The sequence below is a fragment of the Mastomys coucha genome, unplaced genomic scaffold (genome assembly GCF_008632895.1).
Source record: "Mastomys coucha isolate ucsf_1 unplaced genomic scaffold, UCSF_Mcou_1 pScaffold23, whole genome shotgun sequence".
Taxonomy (NCBI): domain Eukaryota; kingdom Metazoa; phylum Chordata; class Mammalia; order Rodentia; family Muridae; genus Mastomys; species Mastomys coucha.
In genome coordinates this window covers 106,916,301-106,942,966 of record NW_022196906.1, presented here as the reverse complement: position 1 = coordinate 106,942,966, position 26,666 = coordinate 106,916,301, and the positions used below count along the sequence as shown (strand labels likewise).

At 39.5% G+C, this 26,666-nt stretch overlaps 1 pseudogene; it reads left to right on the top strand.

The window, feature by feature from the left end:
- Positions 1-10,584: 10,584 nt before the first annotated feature.
- Positions 10,585-26,666, top strand: part of LOC116073714 — a 93,084-nt pseudogene continuing 77,002 nt past the window's right edge.

Here is a 26,666-nt window from a genome sequence, read left to right as displayed (position 1 = left end):
ACATGGCACACACACACACACACACACACACACACACACTGGGTGGTGGGGAGAAACTAAAATAATTTCTATAAAGCATGTCAACATTTTTACCTCCAAATAATCCATCTCTGATCAATGAGGTTCAATGTTTTATTGTTTGGAACGGTTGTCACATAAAAATACTATCACTTGACTCAGTATGAGGGTTGAGGCTAAGGTCTTTTGGAGCCCAGTGCGGCCCCAATCTCTGTGTTGCCAACAATACCCTTGAGCTTTTGTCCTCTCTGCCTCCATCTTCTGTGTATTGGGATTTCAGGCATATACCATCAAGACCAAATTATGTGGTGCTGGAAAACCCAAGCCTTTAAGTATTCTACCTAATGAGTCAGACCCTCTGCCTATAAAATAAATTTAAGCTTTCCTTTCACAAGAAATGCAGATTACTTTAAATCATGGAAAAAATAAATATAACGAGATCTTCACTTTTGCTTTGGCCAATGAGAGGAGCCAGAGCTTCAGGACAGCATTAAAGACAATGTGGTATCCTGCAGGGAGCATGCCTGCTGATAGATACTTCTCCTATTAACCTAATTTGAATATTTAAAATGTTCTACTTCTTAAACATGCAAATATATTGCCATCTTGTAATTTGCACATCTCAAAAATATTTAAATTAATCATGGCATGCATAAATAAACAATCATAAGATGAGCCTAAGGTAGATTAAAAAGACTGGTTTTAAATTTTAAAAGGCACTGGAGGACAAGCCCAAGTATAGGAAGAGGAAGATAGAAACAAAATGGACATTTATAAAGAGTTTAATAAGAGTTTATGAAATGTTGAAAGAGTATATATAAAGAAAAAGAGATTTTTATGTAATATATACATATGTAGACATACGTGTATGTGCATATAGACTCTAGCCGGAGTGAATGTTAATGCCAGGTGGACATTGTGTAAGTAAGTTGAGAAAATCACTTGACTTGTCTGTGCCTCAGTTTGCTCCTTGTAAAATGGAAATCTTTGAATTCTGGAACTAACTCAAGGCTGTGGAGTATGGATAAGATGCATCAGTTCCATGATGTTCTTAATGTGCTGCTTAATTTAACGCAGGACTTTTTCAAACACTAGTTCTTAAAGTTTTAAAAGTGTGTGTGCACGATGACTGTGTTGTCCAGAGAGGGCTTGTTAGATCCTTGGGAGAGGGAGTTCCAGGGATGTATAAGCTGCTCTGTGTGAATGGAGCAACAAACACCAGTTCTTTGCAAGGGTAGTCAGGCATTTGTGCCCACTCAGCCATCTCCCTAACCCTGTGTCTTAGTGTTATTAGAAACATGTCAGGTGACCGTACTATCTTCTTCTTCACCAACAGTGTGGAGGATATAAACTTTGACTTTACAACCTCAAAGAGGAGAATTTATCTATTATTTGTATCAACTTTGAGTAGGGGCATGCATTTTAACGATATTTGTGGATTTAATTTCACAGAGAGGGTTTTTGTGTTTGATGTTTTATTTTATTTTCATTTCTTCTACTTTAAGCAACAAAACTCAGATGCTGCAAACATTATTCAGATTTTATTCATTCTGTTTTTTATAATACTCGATTTATTAATTTATGTGAGTTAATTACTTCTAAAATTTTATATACAGTTTACAGTGAACATTTATCTGTTGTTTTCAATAGTTTGTGTTCGCAGTTTTGGTCAATGGGTTTTTATTTATGTATGTTAAACATTGGAAAGCATGAATTTGATGTAAAAGATATTTGAATATTTACATAAATATGGCCCTGCCATTGCATGCTTAGGAACATTACCTAGATAAGGTGCACTTGTATATTAATAGAAAAGTTGGAGAAATTTCTTAATAGAATATTTTGTGTGTGATACAGGAGGATGGCATCCAAACCCTGACACATGCTAAGCAAGTTAACCACCGTAGCTATACCTCTATGCCCCCCAAATGTTCATTTACAAAGGACAGGAACTGAAGAAAGCTGCATGTCTATCTGTAACATAATGGTTAAAATGTGGTGTCGCTAGTGAGGTTGGGCACCGGAAACCCATGAGAAAGAATAAACCAGAGTATGATGGTCAGAGACGCCATCTTGAATGTAAGTTAGATGTGATGCCACAATTTCTTTTAAATCCTGAAAAATAAATGTAAAACATATGCTATAAAATTATACAGGAATTCACAAGTGTGCTAAGCCCTGGAGGCAAGCTCAGGCTTGTTTTCTTAGGGAGAGTAGGGTGGGCTAGTTCTTAAGCACCATGGTGGGGCAAGAGTGTTTGCCCCATTTTTCCATGGAAACCTTTCTCTGAGTTCCTACTATTTTTTTTTTCTGTAAAGATTAGCCAATTATAATTTTCAATACACCAGATTTGATAGAGGAGTTGATCCTCTGTACTTAAAGTTTATTTTTAATATTGTTAGTGTATACTTACATTTCAATAATGAAATACTTTATCTCACTAATCCATGACTTTGGAACATTACAAAATGTCTTACATATCCATTTTCACAGAAGTTAAGTCATCTTTGGTCTCCAGGTTTTCTTTTGATGGACATAGTAAAACAGAAATGATAAAGAGAATAATTTCCTAAGAAAGATTTGGGAGTCTTGCTCAAGGACTGTAGGTAGCTTGGAAAGGAGAGAAGGAATTCTAGAAAAAAAGAGGAGAGGTAACAGAATTAAGAAAATTCCTCATAGCTGGCTGACTCCACTCTCCATGTAGTTTGGGAAAATGTCTTTTACAGAGCGATAGAAGATTGACCCTGATGAAAAATGTGCTAGCTAAAGCATTTTTATGATGGGAAGAGTTCTGAACAAGGGGCTGTGAATAAATAATTGCCTGGTCACAGGGATGATGTGTCCAATGGCACCTGTACATGTTAACTTTAACTGTCAATTTTAGAATCACTAGGGAAGAGAGTCTCTATGAGGGACTGTCTATATTTGGTTGGCTTGTGGGCACACCAGTCTCTTAATTTAATTGACTCACATGGGAAGACCCAAGCACCATCCCTTGGCAGGGAGTTCTGAACTGCAAGAGTGGAGAAATCCAGCTGAGAGCAAACAACCATGCGAGTGCACGTGCATGCATTCGTTTACCTCTGCTCTTGACTGAAATTATAGTGTGACCTGCTACAACAATCTTCTGGACCCCTGACATTCTCACAGTGATGTACTGTAATCTGTAACCATGAGCTAAAATAAACCCTTTCTCCCTTACGTTGCTTTTTGTCAGAATACTTTTATCACAGTGACAGAAATAAAATTAGGACACCCTATCTCCATGTTCTTGGAAATTATTTTACTTAAATTGATTTGTGTTGGTTCCAACTGACTCTCTTTAAGACCATAGACTGACCCATGAGAAAGTAAGAAGTGGTGAGATGGGACTGGGATACCAATAAATCCATACATAGATGTGTCGTGAAGTATATGCTGGATAGGGAAGACAAGTACCAGCGGCTCAATTTTCTCTCTGCTAAATGGAGAGATGAGGCAACTACAATGTAATGAAGAGTGAAGCAGAGGTCATAGGAAGTATATACACAATACCATGGGAACAGGATTTAGAAGGAATTAATGTTTCCTTGTGATAGGAGCAGGGAGAGTAACCTGGATATATTCTACATGGGTGTGTGTGTGTGTGTGTGTGTGTGTGTGTGTGTGTGTGCATATGCACATGCATGCTGGTACACTAATCCACGAGTGAGAGGAAAGTTAGAGGAGTAACGGTGTGTGTCCTACTCTACCACTTTCTGTCTTACTTCCTTCAGGTGCCAGCTCTCACTGAGCCTAGAGCTTGATGTCTGGGCTAGGCTTGCTGGTAACCAAGCTCCGGTAATCCTCCCATCTCCACCTACTGTAACTTTGGAGTGACCCACAGATGCAGCGACACCCAGCTTTTACATGGGTATCCAAACCCTGATCTTTGTTTTTGTGGAAGTGTTCCTATCCACAGAGCCATTTCCCCAACCCCTAGATAGTTATATAGCTTTAATGTTTTGGGCACCTATGTTGGCAGCTGGTAGGGCAGGCTGGTTTCTCAGTGACCATGCCTGGTGGACCATGCTCCTCATGAAAGTCTTCCTGTGTCAGTCAACATTGCCTTTTCCACTCACAGCATCAACACAAAATGCATGCTGTATTTATCGTGGAGAAAACTACAAGTTGTTATAGACTTATAGGAGCAATTTTGAAAAGCAGCCAACTGATCTTCAAAGAATGAGTTACAACTATAGTGAAGTTGCTTTATCTAAGGACCTTAGACTATTAACAGTGGAAGGGAGGTACTCATGACCCAACTTAACCTTCTCGTATTAGGCCTCCGGAGCTTGCTCAAGAGCTATCTCACAAGACCTAATGCTGGAGTCCAGAGTGAGTGTTACCACTGCACAGATGCTTTACTCTGCTTCTACAACAGTGCTTGTCAACCTTCCTAATGCCGTGACCCTTTAGTACAGTTCCCCATGTTGTAGTGACCACCCAACCATAAAAGCACTTCATGAATACTTCACAACTATAATTTTGCTCCGATCATGAACCATACTGTACACTTTTTGGAGATATGGGTTTGCAAGGGGGTCATAACCCACAGACTGAGAACTGCTGTTCCACAGGAAGTATCACCCTGAAGACAGTGCTAAATGGAGAGAGCAGTGAGCTGTTAATTCATTGGCCACTTGGTGTCCAGGATACTCCCAGGATGCGCACTTTCATCCCTGTATTTTATCTTCATGAAGCCAAGTAAGGAGGATTTTATACTTCCATTTTTTTTCAAGAACAAAAGATTATGTGCAGTAGCTGAAGAGTCCAAGGCACCACTCCACATGCCCACATACCCCTCCTCCAGAAAAAGATGATCATATTGAGCCTGCTATTTCTTCAGCCCTTCCTGCAATCTTATTTTAGTACACTTAATTATATATGCTGAAACAAGAAATATCGTTCATTCAGTTACCAAATTTCATGTTAATTTACTCTAATATAGATTCCTTAAATTTGCTTTTTGGTCCTAAATCTTTTTGAATATTTACATTAAAAATGTATGTTACTTCTACATCTTCCATTTTTTCTTTAAATAGACCTTGTTTATTTAAAATAAAATGATGAGAAATTGAAGGGTTTTCATAAATGTCCATGGAAGTATCCTGTTGTGTAACAGTTTCTTCCAAGACTGAAACATTCAACCCTGTGTGGAAGCTCCTTAAGTAGGATGCTTAACAACTCAACATGGTTCAAGAAGTTCCTGAAACTGAATAGGGTCACTAGCCCGCTCCCTGCTGATAGAAAAAAATAAAAGCTGGAAGATCCTATCCCAGAGCTGAGCCACAAGGAAGACTCTCAGACCAGAACAGCTGCCTGGAAGAAGCCCTTGGGGCTGCCTGGAAGAGGTTTAGAGCAGAGAGTCATTTGGACAGGACACTTTTTCAACCTGCTGAGCTGCCTGCAGGCTGGCCAGTGTGCTTCAGGTTTTCCGAGTTTTTGTGAGCCATCACTCATGCTGGGTTGGGCCTTAGTAATGCAATTGTCTTTGAGTCATTTCTGCTCCTCTAAGTGACTCCTCAACCATATTCCTGTAAGTAACCCCAATAAAACTCACTGATCCACCAGGTTGGACTTTGGTGGTATCTGTACTTTGGTCTGTCATGGGTTCCCTATCTGGGGTGTGTAGAAGTGTGTGTTATATCTACGCAAGAAAAGTTCTCTCATACAACACACCCAGATCCAGCAAAATCCTACCGCAGAAAGGTACCACCTTACAACTGGCATTGTTGGTAGCTGAGGTTCACATTTTCACATTCATACACAATTTACTCTGGGCTCTACAAACCTGTAATGCCAGATAAATATCTAATGTCAGAACACTAACCAGTGTGGTGTTACATAGAGGAATTTCTTTACCATATGAGTACCCTTAGCTAGATATAGAGGACCTCCTTGTGCTGGCTACTTGTACTGTCAACTTTCCATAGATTAAGAGTCACTAGAAAGGAGGATTCCTCAGTTAAGAAATGTGTAAGACTGGGTGGTTGGTTGACAAGCCTATAGGGCGTTAGTGATTGATGAGGGAGGGCCTAAGCCATTGTGGGTTGGACTACCCTGGTGCTCATGGTCCTGGGTTCTATAAGAAAGCATGCTGAACAAGCTGGTAAGCAATACCTGTCTAAGGCCTCTAGATTAGCTAGATTCTGCCTTTAGGTTTCTTCCCAGTTTGAGTTCCTGCCTTGGCTTCCCTCAGTGGACTGTGATTAGAGATATGTAAGCCACACACATCCTTTCACATTGCTTTGGCCATGATGTTTCATCACAGCAGTAACAGGCCTAGTGAGGCAGCCTTTCTCTTCCCTGGGTCCCTCAAGTCACTGATCCTTTTACAACCACCCCCTCTCCACCTTTCCTGATTGCCATATTTTGGGGAATCATAGAAAGATTTTTCAGATTGGCTTCTTTCACTTAACAACATACTTTTAGAGTTTCTCCATACCATTTGGCAGCTTGCTAGTTCATTTCTTTTTAGTGCTAACAGTTCAATTTTTAAATGGATCATGGTTTATTTATTTACTTAACTAAAGGAACTATCCTTTACTTCCAAGTTTGGGTCATTATGAATGAAAGTTGTTCAAAGCATTTAAGTAGCAAAGTTTATAAACACACATTTCTATACTCAATCCTGAACTGTATAGTAGGAGTAAAAAAAAAAAATGTTTGTAAATAATTGCCAAACTGTTTACAAAGTGACCTACACCGTATTTCATTCTTTGTAATTGTGGCTTACAATTTTATTACATGACTGTTTCAAAATGTGTATTTCTGTTCTCCCTTGACAGGCAGTTAAAGAGTCATTAGTCTGATTTGTAGTCTTGTTTATTCCTTAATATACTGGAAATTTATAAGGTGATTTCATTTTTAAAATACTTGTTTTAAGTTTTAGTTGTATGCATTGTGTGTAGGATAAGTGCACATGAATGTAGTTGCCTGCAGAGGTCAGAGGCATTGGATTTTCTAGGAGCTGGAGTGCTTGTGAGTTGTCTGTTATAGGTACTAGAAACAAAACTGGGGTCCTCTACTAAGAGCAATATGTGCTCCCAATCTGAATGAGCTCTCCAACCTGTAGGGTAATTTCTTGTTTTTAATAATGCACATACCCAACTGCAAGATTGTTTATTCTGTTAATATTAATGTCCATTGACTGTCCTCTGTGATGATTTTCTGCCACGTTAAATAGTTTCCACAGGATGTCAGGTACAGAAAGATAATGTCTCCTGTTGCTTTCTAAAATTGTTTTAGTTTATTTCTTCCCTTGTGGATACAGAACAATGTCAGCACAATCTACCAGAAGTTCAGTTCTGTATTCATAGTTTGTGCATATCTAGTCACTAAAATTCTCACTGTGGATTCACTTGTCTCTTCTACTGAGAATTTATTCATGCACCTTTATTATTCTGGGTTTTTATTATAGTTTTGCAATAACATTTTATTGCTCTTATAGTAAGTTTTTGCTCCCCCTTTCCTTCAAAAATATCCCAGTTACCTGTGGTCTTTTTCTTCTACATGAACATTTTAACTTGAGTTTGCAGAGTTCTCATGGAAACTCCCGTGCAGTTTTGAATGGAATGAATGTGGGAAACCTTTATGTTTTATGATCCCCTTCTACTTGTGTGAACAGGAGATTTTTCTTTTATTCATGTTTGCTATTATAACAATTGTACTACTTTCTCTACATGATTTTTATAGAGAGAAATGTATTCAGTCTTTGATTTTTTATCTTTATTATTTTCAGAGTTCTTTATTTTTGTTCTCAGTTTTTTTTTTTTCAAAAATAGGAGTAGAAATGGTTTATTAAGAAGTGGGAAACAGTCCCTAAAATAGAAGTTGGGGAGGGAGCAGTGGGGGAATGCTTGCTGAAATGGGGGAGGAGTGAGGGATGCTTGGGATTAGAGGATTCTAGTCTTTCCCTGTGTTTTGTTTGTTTAGTCAATCAGGTTTTTTTTTCTTTGAGAGCCATATTGAAATTTTACAGTATGGCTATAGCACAGTTAAGAGTGTGCCCTAAAGATCCCGCTTACACTTGATATAATGTGCTGCATTATTAGGACTTCAGGATGCTTATCAGGATAGAACGCTTCTGTTCTTTGCAGTATCCTTGCTCACAGGCTGTCATATTTATGCACTTGCACTGCTCATTGTCTGATGCTGCCTGATTTCAGATGTTTAAGTTAGTGAGATAGTTAAGATTGTCAACTTGACTGGATCTAGAATCAACTAAGAGATGAACTTCTGGGCCTGCCTGTGATGGATTATCTAGATTAGATTAACTAATGTGGAAAGACCCATTTTACTGTGGGTGGCACTATTCCATGGGCTAGGGTTCTAGATTGAATACAAAAGAGGCAGTGAATTGAGCAGGGACATTTCCGCTACTCTCAGCTTCCTGACTATGGATGCAATGTGACCAGCCAACTGGAGCTTCTGTCATGGTGACTGTATCCTCAAATTGAAAGTCAATACACACCCTTCCTATGTTAAGTTTGTTGTACTAGGACACTTTATGATGTATCCTTTTTATTTTTATGTTTTGAACTTTATTATAAATGTTTCTTTATGATCCCAAAATTATTTAGATTACTCCTTCCCTATCTGCATATTCATTATTTGTATAATTTATGCCCACTTACAGTAGAAACATGGTGTTCACATGTTCATAGATCTTCAGCCACCATTGCAATCACCTCTAGGTCTGTTACATCAGTTACATCCTGCAAGGGAAACCCTAACCAAAAACAAAACCAAACGCTTGTCACTTGACAGCTCTCTCCAAAACTCTTAGCTATAGTCCACTAAGTCACAGGGTGTCTCTTAGACTTTCTCATCTCGATTCAGCCTATCCATGGCACCACACATTATGAGGTTTCCTGTGATGTATTCTTTTTCTCATTTAGAATGGTATTTTCAAGGGAAGCACTGGTGTTTTTGAGCTGATCTGGTCCAGTTTTTAAGTGGTTCAACATTTCCTATGTCCATTAGCTTTCTTCTCTGTAGGTGAGCAGATGAAGTGCAGCTCAGCCTCCTCTCTGTAGGTGAGCATAGCATAAGGACCACCACTGACTCCCTGGGTTTCTCCAGAAGAAACACACCATATGATGCTGTGGCTGCCCCTGCTCAGCAAGTAGAGCATATTCCTCCTGAATCATCCTCACTCATTTCATAGGTAAAGTCAAACACTAAGTCTGTGTTCATTAAAACTAGGCTACGATCAGTTTTCTCCACCCAAACAAAACTATTTTCTTGAGTGGCTACAGAATCTATTGGAGAAAATTCTGAGTTTACCTTTAATAAAAGAACAGTCATTGATTACTTAGTTGTCTTACATTAAAGGCATACAAGATGCAAAGTCCAGGTTTTCTGAACTGAATACAATTTTTTTTGAAGCATATTAACATTTTCATGGAAGCTAAAATGTGAAGCTGGAAGTTACAAGTATACAATTCACAGACCACATGAAGCTCAAGAAGAAGGAAGACCAAAGTATGGATGCTTCAGTCCTTAGAAGGGGGAACAAAATACTCACAGGAGAAATTCAGAGAAAAAGTGTGGAGTAGAGACTGAAGGAAAGGCCATCCAGAGTCTGCCCCTCCTAGGAATCTATCCCATATACAGTCACCAAACCCAGACACTATTGTGGATGCCAAGAAGTGCATGCCTGGTTAGGGTTTCCCTTGCAGGGTGTAACTGATGTAACTGACAGGAGTCTGATAGAGCTGTCTCCTAAGAGGCTCTACCAGAGCCTGACATATACTAAGGCAGATGCTTGCAGCCAACCATTGGCCTAAGGACTGGGTCCCCAATGGAGGAGTTAGATAAAGGACTGAAGGAGCTGAGGGGGTTTGCAATACCATAGGAAGAACAACAATATCAACTAATCAGACCCTCCAGAGCTCCCAGGGACTAAACTACCAACCAAAGAGTACACATGGAGGGACCCATGGCTCCAGCCACATATGTAGCAGAGGATGGCCTTGTTGGGCATCAATGGGAGGAGAGGCCCTTGGACCTGTGAAGACTTGATGCCCCAGGGTAAGGTGCTGAGGTGGGAGTGGGTGGGTGGAGGAACACCCTCATAGAAGCAGGGGGAGGGGGACAGGATAGAGGGTTTCTGTGGCGGGGAGGGGGAACTGGGAAAGGGGATAACATTTGAAATGTAAATAAAGAAAATATCCAATAAAAAAGAAAAAAAATTAAAAAAATAAGAAAATATGGAAGTTTTTTTTTAACAAATATGGAAAATGACAACAACAACAACAACAACAGCAACAACAAGTACCCAATTAGGCTATTAGGAACTTAAAAATCTAAGTGTTCCAACAGGACACCGTGATTTTAAACATGACTATCCTGACTCCATTATTTTATTATCATTTAAATTTGAGCCCCAGAACTTTGGCACCATGGAGATTTTATTTTAACTGATGTTCTAGTTTGATTTCCATTGCTATGATGAAATACTCTGGTTCATGACTTAGAGAAAGGGATTGATTTTGGTTTATAGTTCCAGGAGAGTAGGGTACCTGGGAGATATAGCCCATCATGGTGGGGAAGACACAGCAGAAAGAGTGTGAGGCCGTGCTGGCAGTTACAGAGCAGGTAAGTCACATTTCATCCACACACAGGAAGCAAAGAGATCAGACAGGAAGTAGGGCTATGACACGCAACCTCAAAGCCTATGCCCAGTGATGTATTTCTTCCAGTGAAGCTCCACCACTTAAGGGTTCTATGACTTTTTCAAAGAGCATCATTGTTTGGGGAACAAGTGTCCACATCCATGAGGCTATGGAAGTAGGTATTCCTTATCCAAAATATTCATGAGGACAAGCAATGTTTATCACTAAACAATTCCAGTGATCGCTCTAACTCTTCCCTACTTATAGCCAGCCTGGACTCGCATGAAACAAAGGAATGGAACAAAATCCACCAAGTGTCATCTCCATGCTTAGCCTTTCTTGACACTGGACTCTTGCAATGGGCATGCAAGTATATCCATGCCCTCATGTCAGAGAGGGGAGGGTAGTGACCTACTACCAATAGGGAGCCAGTGACCAGACACCTAAGAACCTGTCCTGTACCCCTCTCCCACTTACTGCTCTGACTCCTGCATCTTTCAGCCCTGCTGAGTTTGCCCCAAATCAGACCCAAAGAACTTCCAAGTAAGCCCATAGAGTCATATGTTTAAAAATGTCAACATTTTAAGTCACTGAGTGAATTAATGAGTGGTTAATGACTCTGGGTTTAAAGGATCCCTCTTTGAAGAAGGTTAGTTGTGCCACTTGCTCTGAACTCAGTAGAAGTCAAGATAAATTATATTTTCAATGAACAATACAGACTTGTTATAAAATTCATGCTAAATGAGCTATCTAAATTATCAGTGTCTTCTGCACCAGGGAAACTAAAATCTAAACTTAAAGGTCACTGTGGTCACGTTCCCAGAGCCAATGATGTCTCATAACAGTTTGCTAAGGTTTATATGTTTTATTTAATTTACTGGTTCATATCAAGAACTACCAAATACCTACAAAATTCGTAATTCATATGCCAGTTACTTTTATTTTAAAATGAAGCTCATTCTGATTTTAAAATATTATGTATTCATTAAAATAGAAAAATGCACAAAAGTCTAATGATTTTTTTATTTTAAAAGAATCTATAATCTCATCAACCCAGAAAGAATAATTTGGTATTTCAGCTGAGTTAGAGTTCTCCTAAGTGGTTTTGTGAATTCAGACATGGTCTAATTGACCTCCTGCATACAGAAATATACTCTATATGCAAATCTAGAAACCTCAGACTGTGGTCCGAAATATAGATATGTGTGCCACGTACACGTCTTATCACAAGGTTATTTGTGAACTATTGGGGATGTACTGATAAATCCTATTGAAAACTTATGCAGTAATAATGAAAACTCTATCACCCATCTGATGGAAATTTTGACTATTAAAATAATTTCTTAATTTTTTTTGGTAATCAAAGCGTTAGATTGTCTTTCTTATAATCTGGAATAAAACAACTTCAATGATAATTTTTTTCTGAAAAAAAATGGATGGCATCCATATCTGAATACAGTTGTGCTGTGTGATTTGGAACTGGGTTGTGATTCTACGCAACTGAGAATATGAGATTGATGTCAGGTTTAGAAGAGAAGAGGTTCTGTTGGTATGCCCAATGTGTGAACCAAGTCATTCGTTATAACCACAGACTTAGAATTTCATTTCATATTCCCATGCAACAGAGTGCTTTGATGTTTCACCTCAGGGAGAGTAGGTGACTTTGCTAAGGAAAGAGGCTTAAAATGAAGTAGTAGAATTGATATTGGCTATTCAAACATATGAGCTGAGGTATAATTTTTCATTCCCGCAGGTGCAGTGAAATAGGACCGTGTATGTTCCTGGAGATCAAATCAAGCATATAGTTAGATGCACTCTCTTCAAGTCCACATGCCACTTGTAACAGTGTTGTGTTAAGAAAAAGTCATGAACTAGTTGGAGAAAACCTAGCAAACTGCTCGTTTTTACTGTATAGCATTTAGCACTGACCCACTTGGTGGTAAAATAAACAGGAGGAAAAGGAAGGAAGGAAGACAAAAGACAGAACAGAAACTGGGGTGGGGAGAGACAGGCAGACAGAGAAGCCGGGTTTCTCCATCACACCTGACGACCCCAGAGATCTCACTTTATCACCAGGCAGCTTACAACAGTTGCTATCTCCGTGGTGGAGCATAGGAGAGAAGGTCTAAAAGGGACTCCTTCCCGTGACCCAGCTAAGTCTACACATGAACTACAGCTTTTGCTTAGCAGTCTACAGTCACTGGAAGCATCAGAATTCACCCAGGCAGGCACTTTCATCTCAGTCTCATTTGCTTTCCCTTTTTCTTCCTTCTTGTTCTGTTGTCCCTTGTCATTTTATTTTGTTTTCACTTTTGTTTTTTGTTTTGTTTTGTTTGTTTTTGTTTTTTTTTTACATCATAAAAATCAATGGACTTTTTCCTTTCCCTTTTGTGTCTTACAGTTAGAGGTATGTAGAAATAGATGCTCCGTGAAATAAGTTACTGTGTCTTGACTATGTGTTATGACTTTTAATGTTCAGGTAACTTTCTATTTACTTGGAAATTGTGTTGTAAACTCTGTAATGTAGAAATCAAGGCCAGTTTTTCTTTTAAGTAGATAAATAGTTGATTCACAATAGCAACAATCATTTATTTTCTTTATCCTTTGGTGAAAGTTAGATCCCAAGTCAAAATATACACAAATAACTATGTCTAGACTTTGAATTTTGATCTATCTTTTTCTGCTATTCTGGGATTTTGTTTTGCTTTCCTGTTTTCACAGCCGGGACCAAACTCAGGGCCTTGTGCTTACTCAGCAAGTGCTTCAGCACCAAGCTGCATCCACCCTCTTGTAACTCTTCCTCCTCTCCCTCCTCTTCCTAAACCTCCTCCTTCTTCTCTTCTGCCTCCTCCTTCCTCTTTTCTTCTTCTAGATTTTTTTATTTGTTTTGTGCATGAGTATTTTACCCCAGCAAATGCATGTATACCATGTATGTTCCTGGTGTCTGTGGAAGTTAGATGAGTGCACTGGGTCCATGGAGCTGGATTTCTGGATGGTGGTTGTCTTATTGCTGTAAAGAGACACAATGACCACGACAACTCTTAGAAAGAAAAACATTTATTTGGGGCTGGCTTATAGTTTCAGAGGTTTAGTCTATTATCATCATGGCAGAAAACATGGCAGAGTGCAGGCAGGCATGGTGCTGGAGAAGGAGCTAAGAGTTCTGCATCTTGATACGAAGGCAGCAAAAGAAGGGTGTCCCACTGGGTATAGGTCAAGCACATATGACCTCAAAGCCCATTCCAGTAACATGCTTCCTCTAACAAGGCCACACTTCTGAATAGTGACACATATTATGAGCCAAGCATTCAAATTCATGAGTCTATGGAAGTCACACCTAATTAAACCACCATACTGGTGAATCTCCATGTGGTACCGGGAACTGAATCTTGTTCTCTGGAAGAGCAGCCAGTACTCTTAACAACCAAACTATTGTCCCAGGCTCACCATCCATTTCTATATTAACTCTCTACTGCATGATTTACTGAAGGTCTGGGGTATGAGAAAATAATTCATATTGCAACATTATCATTATTGGAAGGTGAACTCTGCCCCTTCTAAGTCATGTATCGCCAAGTACTAATCCCTAATACCTCAGGATGTAGCTGTAGTTGGCGATAGGATTTTTATAGAGTTAATTAAGTTTAAAATTAGCCTGTCATGGTGGGATTCAAGTCTGTATGGCATAGAAGAGAAGACTTGGACACAGACACATAAGAGACCATGTGAGGGCTCAGGGAGACAATGACCGTTGGCAAGCTATGGCTACAGGCTTCAGAAGAAGGGTCAATTCCAGGGACCTTGGCATCCAGACTAACAAGGATGCTGCTGTGCGATACAACTGACAACTGACACCTGGTACGTCATTATAATACATCTAAAATCATATCAGCCATGCTTACTGTCGTACCCAACAATATACAAAGTTTTTTTTTTATATGCAATCTACAACCATTCTGTTGCACTGGAGTTAAAAATATAATTTTCTTCTTAATCCGCTGGCTTCCAATGTTGTTCATTATATTATCAGGTTAGTTTAACATTCACTGTAATTACTTGTTAAAAAAATTCAGAATGTTAGTCTTGAGTCTCCAATGAGATTTTTAATGTGTCTATGAATAAAGGAGGGGGGAGGGTTATCCGTAGTGAGCCCAAGGGAACAAAGGGAAGTGGCTTGGGAGGGTAGACACAGAGGTGAAGGCCAGACATACTGCCTTGGCAGCTCCCAGATGAGCTTACGCAGGAAGCAAAGAAGAACTATATTTTGCAAACCTTGTAGTGATACTATGATATGCACATCTATACCAGTAGCCTGAGGGTAGCATGAGTGTTGAGCGACTTTCCCTGGCCATGCATGAACAGATACCACTCACCTTGGATATGAAAGTTGGGCAACTGAATCATCAAAAATATGACCCCACCATGGGTGATACGCACGCAGGCTGCATCACTCTGGCTCCCTGCCCAGCTTGCAGGCGATTCCACTAATGAGAGGCTCCTCTACCCACCAATAGTCTACTGATGATATAACCTTGGGGAGGAACTTCTTGAGTCTTGTGACTCTTTGAATTTCCTGAGGTTTACAAATTGAACCAGCAAGGAGACTCTCTTCCCCTTCTGAGAGGGAATGTTAATGTTCTGAGATAGCTGTACAACACTCGCTTGCAAGCAGAGGTTTATGGGTCTTACGTTGAGTTGTAAGAGCCTAGAGTTGCCAAAACCTTCATAATTTTCTTCAGTCTAATCATGGTCTGCACATGTTTTGAAACCTATTCATACCCATAATTCTGCTCTCTGCCACTTCCTGTTATGCTCCCCCCTATAACTGCAATTTGTTCTCTTCTCTGTTTACATCAATTAAGAGGCTCTCTTCTGTCTTCTGACCATATGAAATTATTTTGTCTCCCTGAGCAGTATTGGTTTCCACACCCTGCTTTCTGTTGGCACCATCCCATCTTGATAGTCTTTCCTGATAAAACCAGAAATCACTTCCTGTTCATTTTCAATAAACCCAAACTGTACTTAGGAGAAAGCCTGGCATCCAATTTGGCATTGAAAAGAAGGTTACTTGCTTGAGGTGGACATTTGTATATCATTTTGAACTCCTAGGAAACTGTCAAAATGCTCGGGAAATGAAAAATATTGCACTTTTAGGTAGAAATAAAAAATATAGCTAGATCTTTCACCATGAGCTTTAGTAGCTTTCATGTTGCAGTTAGAGTTATTATTGTGTGAGATTTTCCTAACACTTTAGTGATCTGTCATTAAAAGTTGCTTGAGAAATGTATGAAGCTAGTAGAGTGGTAAGCAAAGAAATGTGAACTTATTTGCATAGAAGTAAGGGTAGCCTTGAAGTTGATAACTGTTGGCAGGCTCATCAACACTTAACGCTGTGTTAGCACAGTCTTCATGGAAGGCTACAGTGAGAAGAAGAACTGTCCAACATTTTACAGTCGCTTTAATTTTTGAATTTTTTTCACAAGAAAGAAATAATCTTGGAACAAAAATATTTTATCAAAGAGTTCATTTAATTTTTAATTTTTACTTTTTTGAACTTTGAAACAAGTCAGGCCTCAGTTATCCAGTCCCAAGTGGTCAGGCCTATACAATACAGAACCACACAAAATTGGCTCAGTAGTGTATGTGTGTGTGTATACGTGTGTGTATATGTATGCATATGTGTGTATATGTATGTATGTGTATATACATGTATATATGCATGCATATGTGTGTCTGTGTAAGTACATATGTGTATGTCTGTGTGTGTCTGTGTGTAACAATAATAACTTAAAAAATGTTTTTGAACTTGGGAGGAAGTTTGGAGAACATGGGAGGAATTGGAAGGGTGAGTAGTCAGGTTGGGGATGGTGTAAGTGCAGTACTCACTTATGCAATTCTAAAAGCAAAAACCAAAACCACAAAACCCTCAGGCTAATTTGCTGAGGATCTAACCTTGTGTCTGCTCTCCTATTAAGCAAAGATGATTTGTGACAAATCAAACTGAGTAAGGATGGATTGTAACCAAGTAGACCAAGCATCATCATGGTTAAATGCAATCAGTAGGAATACTCGCTGTTGGGACCTGTGAAGGGGTGTTGAAGGTGAAGACACAGCAGGAGAGTGTGTTTGTATTTGTGAATTACTTACTGAGCATGCATGGGTGAGAGTGAAGGTGGGGATGTGGGTGGTTCTTTTTGACTAAGATTGGATCCAACCGAACCTTTCCTTTGCATTGTGATTTGCCAATGATGTGTTATTCTGTGTACAAGTTCCCATCACCTGTCACCAGTTCATTTTTCCCTATCTTTTTGTTTTGTTTTGTTTTGTTTTTGAGACAGGGTTTCTCCGTATAGCTCTGGCTGTCCTGGAACTCACTCTGTAGACCAGGTTGGCCTTGAACTCAGAAATCCGCATGCCTCTGCCTCCCAAGGGCTGGAATTAAAGGCGTGTGCCACCACTGCCCGGCATTATTTTCTCTATCGTGGGTAGAGCAGCTGCATAAATCTCAGGTCCCATGTGAAATGAAATCAGGGGACTCTTTGTTACATTACTGTTAAAAATCACAACACAATGCTAGCAGAGAGTCATGCCAAATGCAGGGCCTCCTGAATGCAGCAGGTCAGCTGGGTTGGAGAAGGCAACCAGTCCTCTCTCTGGGCAAGTTTTTCAGTCCTAATTGTATTGAGTGAGTTCCTAGTTTCTAATAATGACTGAAGAAGCCTGAGGAGGATTTAGCCTGGACTATGAACTCAGTTTTTGTGTTCTCACAAAATTTATAACTCTGAAATTCATGGTGTTTGGAAAAGGGTAGCTTTTGGAAGATGCTAAATTTTAGATGGTGTCATTCAGAGAAGGACTGGCTTCCAGGATATTAGTGAAGAAGAGTAGAGCTCCCCCCTCCTTCCTTCTTCCCACTCCTCTCTGATTCCCCCTATGGTACTCCTACCTTGATCTTAAATCCCTCTCTAGAACTCAGTGAAGCTGTACAGTCTTTTCTCCTAGGGGGAAGATGGCTTCCTCTCCCACAGAGGTATCTTCTGAGAGCCCAAATGCGTGTCAGCACCACACGCTATATAGCCCATGCATTTTACTGTACAAACCCACCTGTGAAAAATTCTCATTATTTTTAATTTAAAAATTTTTAATTTTATGAATGCATATTAGAGATTTCATTTGGCACATTAAGTTTACTAGTATTGCTGTTTCTGTACTCCTGGATCATCATTAGGTAACATAAGGATTGAATGAACATAAGGTGCCAGTCCATCTTAACTCTAATGGTTACTATGTAACTGATGAGAAGATAACGTATGCAGGGTGGATACACTGAGCACAGGGATGATTTGTGACTCAGGAGGGATAGAACAGGGCAGTATGAGGTATTGTCATGCATCTTAAAGTATATTAATTGTAAATTTATAGAAAATTTCATTGAATACTTTAAAGCTACGGTTGAAAATGGGTAATGGGAAGTATGGAAAGGAAGATTTCAGATAAAGGAGGATGACAATACTTTTCTATACATCTTTTCCTGACACAGAAATTAACTCAGGGAGTTGGGTGCTGCTGTGAAAAAAAAATACCTAAAATATGGAAGCCACTCTGGAACTGGGCAATAAGTACAGTAGAGAGTAACTTTGAAGTGCTTCCTAGAAGGATTTTAAAAGTTGTTTAAAAGAGAAAAGAGAAGAGCTGTAGAGAAATGTGAATTTGTCCAGAGAATACAGATATTCATAAACGGCCACAAAAAAGACATTGAGAACATTAAGGGCAATAAGCCCATTTGGATGAGTCCTCACGTGGAAACAGTCAACCCTCCCATGGAAATTGGTACAGGGAAACCCTCCTTATAAAACTGCAAAGACAGGCTGGTGAGAATACTTCACAGGCAAAGACAGCTGACACCCATTCTGAGGACGGATGAATCTCAGAAGAGACTTTAAAGGACTTTTAACCATTGTTGAGACTTTGATAGATTATGAGGAGTTTTGAAGTTCGACTAAATGCATTTTGCTTTATGTTATGGCTATAAGCCTATGGGGGGGTAGGGAGTGGAATGTGGAAGTTTGAATAGGTATGACCTCCATAGACTCATATGTTTGAATGCTTAGCCATAGGGAATGGCACTATTAGAAGCTCTGGCCTTATTGGAGGAGGTATGCCCTTGTTAGAGGAAGTGTGTCACTGTGGAGGTAAGGCTTTGAGGTATTAAATGCTCAAGCTTTGCCCAGTGTAAAACAAATGCAGTCTCCTTCATTGGCTTTATTCTTCACTCTAGGCTCCTCTAGCACCGTGTCTGCCTGTGTGCTGCCATGCTTCCTATCATGATGATAATGGATTAAACCTTTGACTCTGTAAACCAGCCTCAATTAAAGGCTTACCATTTAAAGAGTTGCCTTAGTCATGATGTCTAATCATAGCAATAAAACTCTGTGATAAGGTTTTAAGCCATCACAATAGAAAACTTATATATCTATATCTATATCTATCTATATGTCTATTTTTATATCTATCTATCTATCTACATCCATCTATATCTATCTATCTACATTTATCTCTATCTATCTATCTATCTATCTATCTATCTATCTATCTATCTATCTATCTATCTATCTATCTATCTATGAATCAATTGCAATGGCATATGGACCCGTGAAAGATAAATATTATTATTTAAGTTATCCAATTCATGATGTGCTGTGGAAACTCAAGTTGACTTAGACAGTTAGTGTCTTTTGGTTTTGTTGTCTACAAATTACTGGTTGCCTTTAAGGGAAGAAAGAAAATATTGCAGGCAGAAGCTTCCAGGACCTCTTTTTAAACCCATGGTTGGAAAGAAACACTTTCCAGAGAACTCCCCAAGCTGAATGCACTTGGTTCAGTCTACGAGGACATTTTGGATTTTATACATGTCACAATATTGGTTGTGTTAATGCTTGCATTTCTGTTAGTAGTCTGGTTCTGGGGTCCCTGAAATATGTCAGTTTTGAGAATCTCATGAAGAAACAATGGTAAGGAAGGGTTTTCACTTGCTTACATCTTCCTACTTTAAATAAGCATCATGACCTTTGACATGGAGGTTTAAGTCCCTTTCTCCAGCCATTTATGTTGCTATGTACATTGATTTCTGTGCAGCATTTGCATCTAACTGGAATGTTTTACTGCTGCATGCCAGTATACCTCCAATTAATACTGCATATTAATTTTGATTAGACAGAAGTGGGCTCTGTATGTCTTGACTTCCTGCCAGCATAATCAAATAGGTGCTGTGGGTATGGGAAATATTATTTAAAACTGGAGTGAGAAATGTATTAGCTTTACCTGCTTTAAAATTGAATTATGTTTCAGTTATATGGTTACAAATGTCTTTAGCTGAGTCAAGGCCCTGAAACAGGCAACAGTTACCATTGGAGCCTGTTTGTGGATCCTGCACAATACAACTTGTTCATTTATATCAGTTTCACTACTGTTGCCTGAACGTACCTCCACCTTCAAGCATATGTCAGATGGAACTCAACAGTGTAGTTCACCTACATGTTAGAGATAATGAAAATTAAATTAGTTTATAAAGAAGAGCCTCATCAAATAAGACTGGAATCCTATTTTACTTCAGGAAAAGGAGTGGGACAGGCCTCTCTTTGAGGAGCTGCATAAGGAAGGAAAGGGGGTAATCAAAAGAAGAGAGGGAAATGCTGTCACCTAATGGAAATTAAGGTCTCCACAGGAAATGCATGTTTTGTCTGTGTGTGAGTGATGTTCTAGTTTGGGTTAGTTGAGGGAGAAAGGCACATCCAATGGTGGGCAGAATCATTCCAAGACTGAGCAAAAAAAAATGTACAGGTGAGCCAAATACTACCACTTATCTCTCTCTGCTGATGGTAGGAGTGTGGTCACCATGTGACAACTCCTACCATCGTGCCTTCCTTCCTATGATGACAATAACCTCAAACTGTGAACTAAGATAAATCCTTTCTTCCTTAAGTTGCCTTTGCCTGGTGTCTTCTCATAGCAGTGACATAGTAACTGATTGGAATAAAGCCTCAGCAGAAACCAATGTTAGCAATCTAATAATCTCCGACTTTTCCCATCCTTCAGAATGTTGAGAAATACGTTTCCATTATTTAAATTACCCAGTTTATGTTATTTTGTGTTACAGCCCTTTCAGAGGAATTAATCTATCTTTGAAATTTTTTTTTAATTTGAGAATTAATTTTGCTCTCGTTGGTAGCAATAGTGGTAGAAGTTTGTGTGCAAAAGTTGAGGTAACCTCTGAAGGGAAATCTTTCTCTTTGGCCTCAACTTATACTGACTGACAGCCCCAAACCAGAGCAGGGAGATATTCTCAACCGCTCATCAATACACATCTCATTCTTTCTTCATGGTGAAATTACTCTCAGCTCTTCACTCCACTGTGTATTTGTGGTTAACTCTGCTTCATAGTCAGAGTGTATATTCTAGTACTTACAAATAAATTATTTAACTTATTTTCACACTGAAATAGCTTAAAAATATACTTGTTCACATAACCCCTCAAAACGCGCACGCGCGCGCGCGCACACACACACACACACACACACACACGCATGCGTGCGCACACACACACACACACACACACACACACACACACACGATCTTTATGGTTTACATAGCACCTATTGCAGGTTCCAGCACAGAGAATATATGGAATGTACATTTCTATAATAAAACAAATATATAAGCAAAGTCCCACCAAACCCTCACATTTCCAATCACAAAACTCCATGAAATAATGTAGATTCGATTATATGATAGGTTCTTTGGCCTGTGAGCTGGGTGGCTGGCTGGGTGGGTTCCCAGGAACTCAGTTGTCTTTGGTGTGTGCATGTGTCTCCAAGATAGTTTTCAGTGTTACAACTCTCTTTATTCAGGAGTAATGAGGGATGTATAGGCCTTGGGGAGTGGGTAGGTGCTTGGGGGATGAGTATACATCATTGGCAGAAGTACTGGGAATGCTTCATTTCCATGAAGTGTGAGTCCAAGAGCTGTTGAACATGTCCTTACAGGTAAAGAAGAAGTTAAACCTGTAATTTAACCATCAAGCTACCTGACTACCTCAACAGTGGTAGAGGCAGGTGTCATAGGGCTACATATCCTGGGACATTCAGGCCCAGGACAGGAAGGAGAAATCCTTACTCAGGCTGGTCTCAAGATGGCATTTTCAGGGTTTAGACATGCCTCGACTTCCCTCTTGCTCCAGGCCTGTTCTCCAACTCCCCTAGGTTCTCTCAAGTATGAATGCTTTGCCAGGGTTACTCTGACATGTTCTAGTTTGTTACGGGTTCACTATGCCCAGCCTCATTGTACAAAGGGCATGAATAGTGAATTTCTGACTATTAACTTGCTAATGTTAGGATGCTACACATGTGTCCAAATAATTAATTCATATTGTTTAATTAATATTGGCTTGGTTTCACATAATCTAGCCTGCCAAGTAAAATCCATGTCATTCAAGATATCGTTTTCCTCTTCCCAAAAGTATTTGTAGTTTTCTGGAGACACTTGAAATAAACACCAGTTCTAGAGCATTCTGTCTGTGTCTTTTTCCCTGTATGGATGCCATTGTCTGTTTCTTTTACAAAGAAAACACTCAGTATCCTGTCAGGGGAATGATGTACTCCATGCAGACAGAGTAAGTAATTGTAGAGTGTAGGCACTGGGACATCAACATGAAGATACCTCACTATTCCTTTTTGATATAACTGTCATGTGTGATAAAGCCAAAGCATCTCCTCTTTGCTGGCATGGAATGCATGCTTAGTCTTAAGCAGCCCTTCCTTCCATACTCTAAAAACATCGCACGTTTAGTTTCATTTCCAATTAGAGCTGTGGCCTTTATATATTTGTGTATGCATGTTTTTGTCTGTACAGGTGCATGGAGGTGAATATTAACCTATGTGTACATGCATACAGCTGTCAGAGGAAAATCCTGGGTATCTTTCTTTAGACACTGTCCATCTTTATTTTTGAGACAGGATCTCTGTGGTTGCTTATCGTCTTAGTCATCAATGTTACTAGATCTGGTGTCATCTAGGAGACTTGCCTCAGACCATACCTATGGAGTTTATGTTGAATCAGTTAATTAATGGGAAAACCCAACCTCTGTAGACTACCATTTCCTAAGCTGAGGCCCCGGAATGTAGAGAAAGGAGAAAGCAAGCTGATCACAAGCATTTACATCTCTCTGCTTCCCGATGTGTATGCAAATGTAGCTACCCCAAGCTTCTATCCCCATGGCTTTCCTACCATGAAGACTCCAACTCTAGACTCTGAACCAAAACAAGCCCTTTCTCCCATAGTTGCTTTTGTCAGGGTGACCACACCAACAGGAAAAAAACTAATATATTCTCAGAGGCGTATAATTCACCAAAAAGGCTGAGCTGGCTTTCAACAAGCCTGTAGGATCTGCCTGCCCGTGTCTCTCCAGTACTGGGTTGACAAGTGTGATTCACCACACTTGGCTTTTTTAAAATGAAGATTTGGGGTCTCAGACTCAGATCCTGTGCTTTTAAGGTGAGTTTTCTTCCTTCATTTGATCCTTCTGAAAAGATAACCTCATATACTCACCTATAGGAGATCTTGGTTGATTCTAGTCCAATTAAATTGGCAGTCAAGTTTTACTTAGACACTAGACAGGTTAGCAATATGTGGGTATTTGTTGTTCTATTGAACACCAAGATTTTAAAATGTTTCTATGATTTCTGAAAGCTCAATTACTGATGAATGCCTAGAGAGTTAGCTCTCTAACTAACATTTAGGAGATCGTCATTGTGTGTCCATCTTCTCAGCTGCACATCTCACAATGGATTGCCTTGCCAGAGGTGCTACTCCTTACAGGAAGATCACATGTGCCTCTGCCCATTTCCATTATACTCGAGCACATGGCCTGCTCTTTCCAATGAACCATGAGCATAACTGATGTGGTTAGCCAGAAAGAGGAAACTCCAAGTCTTCATGAGCTTTACCATGGTATCTTCTACCTGTCCTGAGGCCAGCAGTATTGGGAACTGTTGCTTCTGGGTCACTGCGTACAGGAGGCTGAGAACAAATCAGAAAACAACTATAGTCAGTATGCAACTTAGGAAAAATAACCTTTTAGGGTAGATGGCTACTCTTGGCTGTCACCTTGACTGTATCTAGAATGAATTACAATCCAGAAATGAGGAGCACACCAGTACAAGATTTTCTGCTTGGTTTGAAGTGGGTGAATCTACTTCTAGTCCAAACTATGAGGTAAGGAAGGCACACAATGACAATCTGGATCTTGAGGTGGGAAGACACAATATTATTCTGAGCTACAGCTTCTGCTGGAAACCTATATAAGGACATGGAAAAAGGAAGCTTTTGCTTTTTGCTCTTGCCTTGCTATAACACCCATTCATTCACTAGCATTGGAGCCCTTTGTTACTGAAGACAAGCTAAAACCCCCATCTTGTGAGACTGAGCAACTACTGGATTCTTGACTTTCCATTCACAGATAGCTATTGTTGGACTTGTTGGAGGGCAGCCTATAAGTCATTCCATTAAATTCCATATGTATGGAATTTTTATATGTATCTATATTCCATATATAAGGGATACATATATTCTATAAATTCTGTGACTCCAAAGATCCCCGATTAATACACAGGGTTAGTTCTTACTTTGAGTACCACCATCATCTGATAACTCAAGTCACTTGATACAAATATGGATTCATTTTCATAGCCTAGAAGCAGGAGGTACTCAGTTATTTTCATCTGTGGTATTTTGCACAGGGCTGGGCTGCAAACCAGAGTCACAAGAACAGACCATAATGATGACACCACTGACAGTTGAGTTCATATATCACCCAGAGAACAAAAGGGTTGCCCCTGGGTAAATTGGCTAACCCGTGTAATAGACAAGAGCAGGAGTCTGTGGAGTTCATTCTATTATGGAGGTCTAGAGTCTGAGTGGCTTTATCCCTCAGGTGTGAATAGCCCTCAGATGAAGAGCTCTCTATGTGGAAGGACTTGCTTCCTGCAGTCAAGTGATGCTCCCCATTTATACTAATAACCTCTTTGCTGTCAGATTTCTCTCTTTTATTTTGAGAGAATTTTCATCCTGTTTCAATTCTACCTTTATATTTTTTTCAATTTCAGTAGAACAATATTAAATATGAATATGGATCATGGGATAAAATAAGCTGTGAATTAATGAGTTGTCCTCTATAAGGAGATATGGGACATGAGGGAGCTCAGGTTTTTTTGTTTGATGATTTATTATATTGGTTTTAATTTTATTTTTGTATTTTAAGTCTATGCTAGGGAACAAAAACAGATAACAACGAGAATACTTTCCTTTCAGGTTGGACCCTTGGTGCTTATAATAACTAAGATAATGTTAAAATAATGAGAGTATGCTATGGAGAGTTAGAGATAGCTTTAAATCTCTTGGGTGTCCTGGGTTGTGGAATTTTGAGATGATTAATAATACATCTCTCCATAATAAAGTTGGGAGCTAACATGCACGAATGAACAGTTGACTAGTTCATTCTGACTGATATAAACTGCCATTTCACAAATGCCAACCTGCGATCATTAGGGCAATGACTCTCTCTACTCATACTTTCCTACTGGCTTCAAAAACAAGTACTTTTTCTAGATGAGTCAGTGTATACAACTTGAGGGTGAATTTTAACAAAACAACCTACACAACCTTTGAAATGCATATATTATGAGCCATACATAAAGAAAAATGTCAAAATATTTGCTTAAAAATTATATTTGCTCCCTACTTTATACAGGCACACCTCTGTGTGTTGTTGTATTCATGGAAGTGTTAATTTGAATCATATTCTTTTTAGGTAGCATGCTAACGTTATTCCCAGAGAAACCACTAAGAAAATAACTCACAAATGCCACATGTAGAAAGAGAAAAAGTATGAAATCCAATGAGATACTAGCAAAAATGTCCAATGTACAAGAAAGCAGTACTATGGGACTAGTGATAGGCATAAGAAAACAGAGAGCCAAATGGCAGAAGTAACTCTAACTTTATTAGAATGTTTTCAGAGACAGTAAATAGATCAAACAGTTCAAGAAATTGACAAAGCAGAGACCATGATCCAAGTCCATGATCCAAATATACACTGTATGCAAGAGACAGATTCTGTGGAAAGACAGTTTAGCAGCAGGAGGTGGAGGTTCCAATATTCAACTTCTTTTTTGACCATTCTTTCCTATTGACTGGGAATTTCATGTATGCATATAAAATGCTTAGATTGTGTGATATATATATATATATGTATATATATATACATATATATATACATATACATACATATGTATATATATGTTGTGTGTTATACATATGATATATATAAATACACACACATATATTGTTGGGAACCATGAGAGCCCTGAGATAAACATCCTGCCCCAGCTAATTGAGAACCCTGAGATTAACATCCTGCCTGACAATCACAAGGATGAGAACCCTGAGATTAACATCCTGCCTGACAATCACAAGGATCCAGCTTGGCCCTGAGAAAAGAACATTCATGGAAATCCACCCCCTCCCCACCTGTCACCCCGGAGCTCAACCCCAGAAGATTTTGTAACCTTCCATCTCCCTCCTTCCTCTTCCCTTTCCCTCCAAGATTTTTGCTTTAAATATGCTCTGCTCCACTAAGTAAACGGCTCTTGACAAACAATGCTTCCTTGAGTCCTGTTGTCTCTCTCGCCCATTCTTTATTCACAAGTTGTGTCCCTCCTCGTTCCCCCGAATAACTTGACCAGCAGGCCAGATCAGGTGGCGCCCGACGTGGGGCTCGAGGCATGGGTCACCCCCAGGACAGATTAAGGATCACGATCGTCTGGATTTCATGACAGTTCCCAATCGTCCGGACCCGTCATTAGGTGAGTCATCTGTCCTGCAAAGTTCAAGAATGGGCCACTCCTTGTCCAAAGAGGCTCGTTTCATTAAAGATTTGAAAGAGGCCTTCAGAGA